Here is a 14,186-nt window from a genome sequence, read left to right on the forward strand (position 1 = left end):
GGCAGATAGCTCAGACAATGCAGTTTTAGTCGCTATGGAGAGTTGGAGCGTAGAGCAGTTCTGTACATTAACATAACTATCTAGATGGAAATGAGCGTCATCATTCATAAATACTGGGACATCTGCATCTTCCGTAAGAATAGCGTCCATTATGCCAAAAAAATAAATAAATAAATAATAATAATCTCTGCGCTGCACAAAATCCGTTTCACTTAGCTGCTGGATAATCATTATTTTGTACGGATGAAATTTAAGATCATCATGTAAGATGCGATGAAGCGAACGATGTGACATACCCAACGCAGAGATACGACCTGTCGCCTAGCGGATCGTTTCGGACTAGCAAGAACTGCCCCTTTGACTCTGCTGTCTACGTTTTCCGGGTTAGGAACTGAACAGGAAGATCAGGTGGTTTCTTTTTCATCACAGGTGAAGTACTTCTGAACGCTTCAACTCATCGGAATAGTGTTTTGATCTGGAACTGTGCTTCGACGTTCGACATTAAACTTTCGACGGAAAAGACCACACACTCATTGTTTCTAAAGAATTGTTCGACCGCGAACACACGATGCTCTACGCCAGCGTTTCCCAACATTTTTCAACTTGCGGCACACTACGGGTGTAACTTGAATTCTCGCCGCACACTCATTAAGATATTATTATTATTATTATTATTATTATTATTATTATTATTATTATTATTATTATTATTATTATTATTATTATTATTTGTAAACATAAAACACCTTGGTAATTTTTACTGTGATTACTGATATATTTTTTACAGACAAGAAGGTTCGATCACTGGTTTCAATCCGTGGTAAATCATTATGCTTATTTTTCATTCTAATTTAAAAATAGAAAACAATTACAATGAAATATAAGACTCAGGTTTATAAAAATACACTTTCTCTTTCGAAAATTGTATCTAAACTTTCACTAAGAAGGAAGATTACTGAATAACGAACGAACAAACAAATCTCTTGTACTTTTAAAACACAAATGAGGGTAATTTGTACGCAGGTTTGCTTTCTCGAAATGATTGAATAATATTTTAAAAATTTCAAGTTACGAAATAGTCTGCAACAATAAAGAAGCAATAATGGTGATAACAATTATAGCAAATACCTTTTTAACATTAAAAATGTACAGAATAGTAACACAGTATGTAACTTAAAATTGTAGATTCATAGTAGACACTCATAGTAATGTGAAACACAAATATACATTTTTCCTCACAAATATAATGTGAGATACAATGTCTTGCAATTTGATTGCAATAGAATTAATAATTATGTTTCGATTTTCTCGCGGCACACCAACGGCCCATTCGCGGCACACCGGTTGGGAAACGCTGCTCTACGCTACTGGCCATAGCCATAGAGACTGAAACTGCATTGTCTGAGCTGTCTGCCAACGGTCGCTCAAAATCAATACCCTTACTCGACGCCGAGTACTAGCGGTTAAAAAAAAAAGTATGCGTTTACTCTGCTCCACCCTGTATATTCATACTCTCAAATATTAGTAATCTTATTCTGTCATACTGTGTCCCCGGTTGGTTTTAGTGAGGATAAGAATTAGTCTTTAATATTGTAATTCATTAAGGTTCTCCGCTATGGTCATTTCCATCTTTTTGAACTTTATTGAATAATTTAAACACAATAACTAATCTAAAATTGAGAAAGTGACCCAGATGGTATCTACAAAATGTTAAATAAACAAACAACTGTTTCCGAATATATTTCTTTTATTATAATAGTTCTTTTATTATTAAAAAATGGATGCACAAGTTAATGATGCCATAAATCTTCGGCACTCCAATTTTACACTATACCAACGTTTCCCAATCTTTCTGATGTTACGGACCCCTTGAAGCGACTGTTCACTCTCCATCCCGTCCCCCATCAAATGAAAAATGATTTTTTAATTTTAAAAAATTAAAAGGTAAGTTATGCTTTTAGAACCTAAATGTGTTATTTATGACAATGCGGTATTGCTATAAATGTATATATATATATATATATATATATATATATATATATATATATATATATATATATATATATATATATATATATATATATATATATATATATATATATATAATGCTATCATACAGCCAGCCCTAATATTAAGAATTCAACGTTCCTCTAATGTGATGAATGATGTATTTTATTTATTTATTTAAAATTTATCCTTTTGTACTCTATTCTTCTCAGTTGGTTGAAATCTAAGTAATGTAGACTTCATTACAAATATCCCAAGTATGGGAATATAAGACAAAGTTTAATTTAAAAAATTGTGTTCCGCGGCCCCCCTTGCAATATCTCACGGCTTCGAGGGGTATGCAGTCCGCAGATTGGGAAATACTGTACTATACGAAGGTCTTAAAAACAATTATTAGCTCATATTATAACATTTTGCAGATCACATTCTATATTTTTAATATTTCTCATTATCTTTAATTTATTCACTAAAATTCAAAAAGTTGGTGCTGAGTAGCGAAGATCATTAATTGTAGTCTGATTCTTTCCTTCCCTTATTTACCTTTAGCTCTTTGTCCTGTGGCATTTCCAATAAAGCCATTTATTCTCAAATGATGTATTATTATTATTATTATTATTATTATTATTATTATTATTATTATTATTATTATTAGTTTTACTATCTTAATACCTTTATTCTCTCCCCAATCTTTGCTCGTTTCCTACAATATAACTTTTGATTCAACTACCCACAAAATAGGTTTTCCGTCCTCTTAAAGGACTGTTCTGCAATTCCTATCCTTGATTTTACTTTCTGTTCACATTTCAAATCGTCATTCTGTATCATCACCATAAGTATTGCAGATGATACAGAATAGTCCCATAGTGTAGTCCCATCACTAGAAAGTCACTTGCTCATATCAATGATAAAACTTCTCACGCTTGAATAAATTTCTAATTGCACTTTTCACAATACTAATTCACGGGCACTGCATTTAATGGGACTATAGTCAAACATGAAAATAGTTGACCCCAGGAAACTATATGGAATGGAAATCAACATTGAGAAATCGAAAATCATGTGAATATATACCGTGGAAACGCTCCAATACGAGAGTGAGAGTAGAATAGGGTGACCAAATCTTCAACTAGAAAAAACGGGACATTTTTTTACGTTTGGATAGGTTACTCCCCTAAATATATATTTTTGCCTCTCCGTTCTCTCCCCCTCTCTCTCTCTCTGTATCTCTCACAAAAAGGGCAAATTTACACTTTTTCATTTTAAAACCTATTGAAAAGGTTGTGGAATTAATTAGATAACAAGTATCTATTAGCAACTAACAAAAAATGAAATTTTGAAAAGATTACTAAAATATATAGGCTATAAAACATTCATCAATATCTGTCAATCAACAAAATCCGTCACCGGCAGGATTTATAACAAACTACTCTGAGCATCGGATTTCAACTCCCTTTATTTGCTTTTTCTTACTTTTGAACATTATTTCATTTACAGCTAGTTTTCTTTTTACTTTCTCTTTTATAGTTCTATACTTTTGTTCCCCTTTCGTAAATGACAGTATGTTACATCTTAGTCAAATCATGGAAACACTGTACTGTACTGGTGACAGCGCCTCAGTCTTCCACCGCCTGAAACAGAGAGTAAAAACAGTTTTTTTTTTTCATAAGACTTTCAGCCCCTTGTACTGTCGTTTGCGGAGTGGGAGTCTTGGAGGGGGAGGCCTAGGAGTGAAAACAGTGCAGCCACCACATCCAATATCGCAAACATCGTAATGACGTTGCTCAGTAATTAGACATATTCCAATACCTAGGTATAATCACATAGCTTAGAAAATAATAATATTAGTATTTTCTAAGCTATGTGATTAGAAAATAATATAAATTAAGAAATTTTAGATTGGAAAGCTTTCTTGTATTTAATGTACGTAAATACAGGACATTTTGGCGTCCCAGGAATATTTTTCGGGACACCGGGAATGATAGTGAAAAAACGGGACAATCCCGTTTTTACGGGACGGTTGGTCACCCTAGAGTAGAACAAAGAGAACTTGAAGAGGTCGATAATTTCAAGTATCTAGGAAGTATTTTGATAAGAGACACTTATTTCACCAAAGAGGCATTGTCGAGAATTATCATAGCCAAAGAAACATTCAACAAGAAAAGGTCACTTTACTTGCAGGCTTAATATTGAACTAAGAAAAATGTTGATCAAGTGCTATACAAGATGTCCAAAAAGTAATGGTGAAAAATGAAACCACAGATTCCTGGCACCAAAACAAGGAAAAAAAAAGTTTATATGACATATAGTCCGGAAGTGGACAGGGGCGGAGCTAGAAGCTTCGAATGTGGGGGGAAAAGAACTTCACACTTAGCGGATGGGACTTGCCAATTTACAAAACCACATTTACGATGCGTGTGAACAGTTACGCAACACACCGGGAGTGATGGAATGCATTCGAAACCCATGAGTAGCACGTTTGCATAGAAATGGAAGAACAGCACTTTGAACATCTTCTCTAGGTTACATTTATTGTTAGTACGTAGGACCTAGTAGCTTGTACTGCTATTCTGTGTAAGATACTACGTTACAAATACAGTACGTCGTTGTGGATTCTGCCTATTATTTCATTAGGCCCTACATGACACGACTAGTTACATTTGTTCTAATTTCTACCCTCTCTCTGCAAGTTTCTATCTGGTATTCCACTTTCCATTGACCCTTGAGATTATGCAACCATACTAAGTGATCTTTACTTTAACTTCCGTTGTAGATGTGCGTGCAATCGTGCCATAGATAAAAATTTTCTTCTGTATGGTTTCCATCTTTGCTGCACAGTTTCATCACCCCTGCTGTACAGACATTCGGTAAATCCCTAGGCGCAGTTATTTAACATGCGTTTAACATGTCAAGTCCCCTTCCTACCTTCTATCATTATTCCACTGGCAGATGTGAACTTTTTTCCCCCAAATATTCGAAGCTCTCTAGCTCCGCATTATCCATTTTCGGACTATATGTCATATAAACATTTTTTTCTTGTTTTGGTGCCAGGAATCCGTGGCCTCATTTTTCACCATTACTTTTGGGACACCCCGTACATGGAGTATTGGTGTGTAAAAACTCATTACTCCTAGAACCTGAGAAGAGGCAGAATACTTAATAACAATAATGGACAAACATATCCTTGTATGGAGTCAAGGGGAAAAAATCACCTTAACATTGGGATGCAAATCTTTGCTTATTTCTCAGGTACTATTAATCAGAAAGAAGAAATTCCTTGGATATACCATACTACAAACATTACTTAATGATATAAAAACACTTTTTCTTAATAAAGTTCCAGTTCCTTACTAAGATATTTAATATTACATTATTTGTATTTTATTTAAAAATATATATAACTGAACAGTGTTTATAACCATTTTATCTGTTTGAAATACTTCTGTACAATTACATTGCCCCTATTTGTATTTCAGGTTATTACAATACAAATAGAGACAAATTAATTGTCTCTGACAATGTAATTATGCCTCAACTTACTTGTCCAGACAGATATGCTTTCTTCTGGTTATTACTTTTTGCTAATTATTTCTTAGTTACCATGTCTACATTTAAAAAGAAAACTGTAATTTATGCTTAGTTGTTATACAATATTAAGTGATACTTTTCTCTCCACACAAAAGAAAAAAATCCTAAGTGACAGACCGAATAATTGATCATTTTGTAACCAAAATCACTTAAGCTGGACATTTACTACTTTATTTTCTATACACATGATAGAAGACTGACATATACTGACTTTATATACATACTGACTGACTTTCCAATGTCTAGGTCTAATTGTTTAAGCCAGATACTTTAAATTTGGACACTACTTACGATTTGTAGCGAGAGTACCACTAAGGGAGGAAATTCAACGTGAAAGAGGCAGGGGCGGGTCCAGGACGGACTTCTGTGGGGGGCGGTGGGTTGTAATACTGCTACTTAGAGCTACTTTTAAGAGCTCCAAACTCTGGGATGGATTTTATTTATATTAATATATAAAATAAAAGTTTCCTCTTCTGGGGGGGGGGGCGATTGCCACGATCTCCCACCTTGGATGCGCCCCTGGAAAGAGCGGAGGGAAATAGTGGTTAGAATTGTTATAATAATATGTTCATATATTGGAATTCATTAAGGTTACAGACATGAAATTTTTATTTGGATTTTTCATATAAAATAATTGATTATTTGTTTCAAGAGTTTTTTTTTTTCATATTTGAAAGAAAAGAGATCGGGGATTGCAGTTATCAGAGGTATATTGAGTTTTCTCAGAATTCTCTTGTTACTTTACAATTTTCCATTCCGTTAATTCTCACCTCTTTATTCATTATATTTTATCATAAATCTTCTTTAGCATACAGTTCGACTTCAGGATGTTAAAGTGAGAGTTTCACTTGAAATCCATTTTTTTAACTACTGTAGCAGGTAATAAATAATATTGTAAAATTTACTGTTGTTGTACAGAAACTTTGAAACGTTTTAGTCTATATATTAACTTCTCCATTTCTTCTCTTGAAGGCACTGTGGCTCAGTGGTAGAGTGTAGAGTGCCCAAACAGGTAAATTAGTGGTGGACAACATCCTGTCAGTGGGTATCCTCGGGGCACTTCCGTTTCCTCCCACTTTCTCATTCTAGCAATCCTTCCGTAATCATTCACTTCCAAAAACCATCCATTTCTCTTAGCTGAACAGGCATAATCGTGAGACATTAAACTGAAAAATTTCATTTCAGTTTGTTCTGTCAATTTGTTATTTCAAAAAACATTGTATATACATTAGTACGTTGCTATTTTCGGATAAGACTGAATCAAATAGCATGGTATCTGCTCTCCTTATCTTTCTCAGGAACCAATTACACACCATAGTGATATATCATTGCAATCAGTTGTAATCTTTTTATGTTTGCCTTGCGTCTCACGTCCATTATTATGTTACCATAGACAATAATCATTCACAATTTATATTAACAAACGACATATGTATCTTTTCAAGACTTGTCAGTGCACAAACATCACAATGTTTAAGTTTGAAAAGACTTACTGAAATACATGTTAATTTTACATTGTTATTGTATGCATTAGCTTAAGAATAACTCCTTCAAAATTAAATGACCTTTAGATATTTGGTGTAACAAATCATCTAATATTTAATGATTGTGGAATATAGAAAATTAGTAGATTGGCAACACTTGAGGAAACAGAAGTTGTCTAAATAAACTCATGGACACCTAACTATCTCCTGAAAACGAACTGATTTATCACTCTCCATTCCAACTACAGAGTGGAGCTCTCCAAGAAACAGCTGCGATAATGCTGTCTGAAATACGAATAATCGCACTTTCATATTATAAAATATGTTCCTGGAATGTATGCATCTATAGAAAGAAAACAATTGTTTGGAAACGTTCTGGATGTGACTAATTTACTTCCTAAATTATATATATAATTAGAAATCTTCGTTGTAGCATGTATCAAATTTGTGACTTCAGTCAACGAGAAACAAATTTGGGCTTTTAAAAATTTCAATTTTACTACCCGAGGTGAGCAAGTTTGATAAATATGGAATTCGAACGGACACCTGATGATATGAACCTGTGGAACAAGTCTAGGGTGTGCGTGATTGTACAGTGATGCAACGTTCTGGTAAACCTGTCGTTCATGGATTGTTATTAGATTACGTTTCGAGCAGGTCAGTTTCACAGGCGAAGATAGCAGAGCTTATTGAGGTTTCCTAACTGCATTTCCACCACAATTACGTACTTTGTGTTTAACTAGGTACCGATTATATATATAGTTGCTACTCGCTTACATTACTTCTAACTCCTACGTTTTGCTAACCGTTTCAATGTATGTATTCCTTCAAAAGAAAGAAAGAAAGAAAGAAACACAGCATTAGTTTATAAATTTTCAAGTAGTGTTGTAAATAGAAAAAAAAAAAACGGTTCGTATTTTTTCAGAAATGTACGTTTTTTTTAAAAAAAAAACATTGCCTCTCGTTTTTTTCTAAATTTCGTTTTTTTTCAAATAGTCATTTGTAATGCATCTTACGTCTATTTAAGTATGAAATATTTTTATGTAGGTGTAATCACCGTAAAATGCAACATAAATTAAACGCTAGATACTGATACGCTACAAATATTTTACAATTTACATGAATACCATACCTATTAACAATTCGGGTTTCAGCAGTTTTCATCAATATCAACTAAGAAATAAAAGTAGAAATGGAATTTTGCTTTTACGTGAATGCAGGCCTTTAATAAGTACGAAAATAATGTCACGAACAGTATAAAATTCCAATAATTTGACTAAAGATAAAAACTAATACTAATTTGCCTAATAGTATTTTTCTAAATGTCATATATAAATAATTTGTCGACTAGATATATATGATATGTAGAGCCGGCTCTACCACATATGCAGTGGCGTATTTACGATTTTGTTTCGGGAGAGGCTTTGCTAACTTTCGGGGGCATTTGCCTGAAAATGTGAAAATTCTGCAAGATATTTCATATACTTTACTATAGTAAGATTTCGGGGGGGCTTAAGCCCGGAAACCCCCCTAAATACGCCACTGTATATATGCAACACGTGCATTTGCGTGGAACGGCAAGCTTGGATGGTCCGACAAAGTCTGTTATAAGTATATTATTTAAATTAAATATTTCTTGTTGGAAACAGACTTCATGATGATGATAGTTACATTTACTAAGCTGACCTTTTATTTGAATACAACATTCATAAATTATGTTTAGGTTGCATTAGTTTAAGGCCACATGGACAATGCTAAAGCAAATGGTCGAATAAATCCGAGCACAAATTGCTTGATTGTTGTCAAATGCAAGAATTCAATTCTCGAATATTAGTGAATATCTGTTCCATTTAGTAAGTTATCACAGTTTTGATATGAAAGTAATCTTGTTTTTGTCAAAAGCAACTTCCTTATCATTGAAGATAGAAACAAGTTTGTTTTTTAAAAAAAATGTTAGAAGATGTAGAAGAAAAATCAAGAAATAAAGATAAACGAGCTAGTTGCACTGGAATTGCAAACTGATACATCGAGATTGAAGCTCGATAGTGAATTCTATAAAAAGGATTACCATCTTTCCTCTGCAGGTGTGTTTGCTTTATCTTTCACTATCATAATAGATTAACATTTAAAGAAAAAAACAGACACAACGGAATTGCATTTTTAGTAAGTATTTAACCCTTTCTGAGCGCGACTGCACTTACCCTCACCTTTGTTGTTCATGCTGGAGTAGCATACTTAAAATCATGACTTCTAAGATTTGTTCTTTCTGGAGAAAGGGGGAGGCGACAAATTATGCCATTGCACGAGGCGACAAACTGACTAGGACCTGAATATAGGATGACTCAATTTGAAGTAATGCAGGGTGTTTCAAAATTAATATTAGGGTTTTGAAACTTTGTAGTATCTATTACAATTAACTTACAATTATAAATATTATATCAAATGAAAGAGCAACTCAAACAGTTTTGTACGCACGCATGTACATGCGTTGTTTCTTCTGTCTGCCGTTAGAAAGAGCAAGTAGCAAAGATGGAGACTAGAGAGCAGAAAGCTTTTTGTTTTAATAAAGACAGAACCTGTACAGTGCAACCGTCTGTGTGAAGAATATTAAGGAGACGCTTGCAACTACGTCTTTATTGTTTGCAGTTGCTACAGGTCTAAAGCCTACAGACTACGGTTTACGTGCCAATTTTGCAAGTGAAATATTATTGCATAACAATGAAGATTTTCTGGATCGTGTCGTCTTCAGTGATAAATCGACTTTTCACCTAAGAGCTAATGTGAACACTCATAATGTTTGCATCTGACCGTCAGCAAATCCTCAGGAGATGGTACAATTGAAACGAAACACCCCTAAATTGAATGTGTTTTGTGCCATATGGCGGAAAGTTTATGGGCCTTTCTCGCCTATCGACTAGATGTGTGCCGTGTGACGAATGAATCTCACATTGAACACTTGTAGCAAAAACTGTTTGAGGTGCTCTTTTACTTGATGCATTGCTTATAATTGTATGTAAAATGTAATAAGTACTTCGAAGACTTAAAACCCCAAAATTTATTTTGAAACATTCTACATTTCTCACCAACAGTGTTGGAACTAAGATGTAAAAAGGAGAGAAAATTGTCCTTATAAAGTTATTGTTTACAACGACATTATTATTAGTCGAGACTATAACTACAACAACAACATGAGTTAGTAGTCAAAAAATGTAATCAAATGTATACTCGGTGGCCCAGGTGGCCAAAGTGGCACACACAGGTGTGTCACTTGTTTAATCCGCTCAAGTGTGGACACTAATTAAGATATCGGGATATTATTCTTGCAAAATGTGGTTGGTTTATAGTTTATCATATTAATTTCTTTTTCTTCTGGTGTCGAATTTCTTTCTCAAATTTCACCCCGGTCAAAAATTCGAGAATTTTCTAATTTCGAATTTCCTTTACTTTTTTTTCCTGTAGCTTCCTTCGCTGTAGAAAGACATCCTTAAGACTTGCCAGGTAGATACCTCGGGTGGATACCTAACTGTTGACATCAATTGGACGGGCCTGCGCGCAGTGTTGCCATTTAGGAAAATTAAAATTCTCCTATATTTGGGCAAAAAATTAGAAATTTTTGTTTATAAATCCGTACCTGTACGTCCGAGTGCAAGTCAACTTACGCCAATCGAACATTTGTCCTTACTTAACAAACGAAAGTACAGATCGTTACAATGGGGTAATTAGGGGGCGGACGTAAAATTCGTATTTAGGTTCCAGCCCTTGATTTTTCTAGTTTTCCCATACTTTTCTGTTTACCGTAATATATTTTTGGTAATTAGAAGCTTTGTTCCTTAAATATCGGCATAATACTTGTAGGATATATTAGTGGTATACCAATATTTGATTTAAGATAGTTTGCGTCTGTTTGGTAGCAGTGTTGCCAGCTACAGAATATTTTAATTCCAGATTTTAGGGGGAAATTTTGGAAAAATTATATGTTTTGTCTCTATTATTTCCCTCTTGTTGGCTATATCGGAACAAACGTACCAGTGTCTGGAAGTCTCGTCTTTGCTCTACACAATGCACTATAGAATGTTTCAATAGAATAATTAGGGGAAGTACGGTTGAGGTTTACAGTGGACCTTGTCCTCTAATTGGAAAGATAACTGTGATTTTTTTAAAGGTAGAATGAGATATTTTTAATTGACATGCTTACTTTATTAGATATCGTCACAATACTTGTAGGATATATTAGAGGGATACCAAAGCTTATTTTAAGATAGTTTGTGTGTGTCTGATAATAGTGTTGCTAACTACAACAAATTTTAATTCCAGATTTTAGGGGCAAATTTTGGGAAAAATTCCCTTTTTTATTTCTATTATTTCCTTCTTGTTGGCTACATTCAAACAAATGTACCAGTGTGTAACAGCCTCATCCTTAGCCTACCCAGCATACCATAAAAAGTTTTACTAGAATAAGTAGGGGAAGTACAGTTGAGGTTTATAATAAAACATGTTCTGGAAATGGTAAGAAAATGGTGAATTTCTGAGGTAGAATGAGATTTTTTTTTTAATTTCATGCTTACTTTGTTATATATTGCCATGATACTTGTAGGATATATTCTTGGAGCACTACGGTTTATTTTCAGATAGTTTTCGTCTGTCTGATGGCAGCGTTTCCAGCCAAAACAATTAATTCCCGCTATTAGGTGAAAAATTCGGAAAATTTCCCTTTTCCCCTCTATTATTACCCTCTTACTTTCTACATTGAAACAAACGTACCACTACCTGAAAGCTTCCTCTTTGCCCTATAGAACGCACCATAAACAGTTTCAATAGGATAATTAGAGAAGCTGTACCCCGGCATATTTGATTTTTTGCTTCTGAGGCGTAAAAAGTGTCAAAATTTCATGTGTATGACAGAATTTTTTCTTTCCCTCTTTGAATGGAAGCCAGCGACTTCAGGATTTCACTGTACCTTGTCAACACACCAAAGATTTGTTTAGGTGACTTGAACCCATATAGCAGCAGTGGTACTAGATACAAAAACATTTTGAAATTCGTTTAGGGATTTTTTGTAAATTTTCACCCCTACATTTCCCTCAATAATTTCCCACCCGTTAGCAACACTGTAATACAACTTACACCAAAAAATAGCCACACCCATTTTCTTAAAAACAAGGCCTTAACCATATCAATGGAATGAATAGTTTTTGAGCAATAAGTGACTAACTGGAAATATAGGAAAACGCCAAAAATGACCTGGGGCCGAAAGGAATAATCACACAATTTTGCTCGTATAGGTTCAAAGAAACAAACGATTTGTAAGTTACGAGGGCTTCGACTCAAGTTCTGTTGATTATTTCAATAATCTGCAACATAAATCAATAAATAATAGTTGCCAGAAAAAAAAACAGACTTTTGAAAAAAACATGAAAAAGAACGATGTTTTTTATTGAAAAAAAACTTCACAGAAAAAAAAAACCGTTTTTTTACAACACTATTTTCAAGTCAATTTTGGCACCAGAAAATGTTCAAATGTTGCATTTCACATGTTCCTTACATTTTAGATTCCTCAATCCCTCAATATTCTTCATATGATTTTCAGCGATAATGTGCATATTGCGAATTTCCTATTTTTTAATTTCCTATTGTTACCCATTTCTTCATAACTTCTGTACATACATGTATTTTCAGTAAAACAATATTTATGAAAACAATATGAGATCGTAGTGTTAGTTTTGATTAAAATGTGTACATTAAAGTGGTATGGGAGTCAAAATTTACGAGAAAATTAAACATCTCACGATTTTGTCATGTTAGGAAGTTGAAACTTGGTATACAAAAACTCTTCATTAAAAATAAGCGGACACGTGTCATGGGTTTTCCAAAATTCTGGTTTTAAGAAGAGAAGAGGGCATTTTTTATATTTTTTCTTCCCATTGAGAATAAACTTTTTTTTTTTTTTTTTTTTTTTTTTTTGCTTCTATCACGGAAAAACGTCTGAACATTTGAAATACATTTTGAAACATAGTAGACTACTTGTCTCAAACCAAAATGTTTTCATGTCATTCTGATATCTCACGAACTTTTCAGGTTAGGAACATAAAACCCCTCATTAAAAATAAGCCGACGTATCTCAGCGTTTTTGAAAATTCCCATGTTAAAGGAAAGACAGAGGCTTTTCTATATTTTTTCGGACATTGATAACGACGTTGTCCCTTGTTTGTGAGCGCTTCACGGGAAAAAAGCTGCCCTATTTGAAGTAAACTTTGGAACATCTACCTCATGCTAGATTACCATTTTGATTTAAAAGCGCATCGTAAGAGAGTCAAAATATTTTCCTAAATCTATTATCCCTGTCGAAAAGAATGGACATTTCGAGTATTGTAAAACGGAATGTTTGTTTGTCCCGTATACAAATCCACACTCTTAGTTTGATATATTTCTAGAAAACTGTAGCAAAGAGATCATAGATTATTTAGAAGTTTTTCTCCACGCCAGATACTTGGTTCAAATTAAAAATAGGTGTAACAATATAAAATTACTACATATATTTCTACATCCTACTTTTTCCATAAAATCGAATTTTTGTGCTTCCAAAAATTTTATGTAATTGATGTTACATTCCTCAATGCAGGTTTACTTTAGGAAGGCACAATTATTATACTGTAAGTACAGTAATTCTGGACATATTTCGAGAGAGAACGAAGAGTACTTCAGCTACTAATATTTTATAAAGAATATTTGTATAGCCTGACATTCCACCGCTGAGAATTTTGAGATGAGAAGTAAAATAAAATTTCATAATTTGCATTCGAAGGAAGAGAAAATTCCATTTTATCCAGTGCGTCACTGCTTTCAGTTTGGAGAATTACTACATGTAATAGCGCTTGGTTTAATTACAGTAGCATGTCCTTTATGGCGTGCACACGATGCTGAAGATGGAGTCTAGTGTAAGTGACTAGACACAGGACTATGTTAAAGAATATAAAGGCATATTCAGCACAGATGGGAAAGCATTAGCAACTTTGAGAATCTTCTGAAAAATCTATAATTGAGAATCAATGTTGTCAAGTTAAGCAACATTTATCCACTTACAAACATATTCCTACTGCTTCATCCTCGAAA

This window comes from Thermobia domestica, chromosome 10, assembly GCF_964235325.1.
Source record: "Thermobia domestica chromosome 10, izTheDome1.hap1.1, whole genome shotgun sequence".
Lineage (NCBI taxonomy): Eukaryota > Metazoa > Arthropoda > Insecta > Zygentoma > Lepismatidae > Thermobia > Thermobia domestica.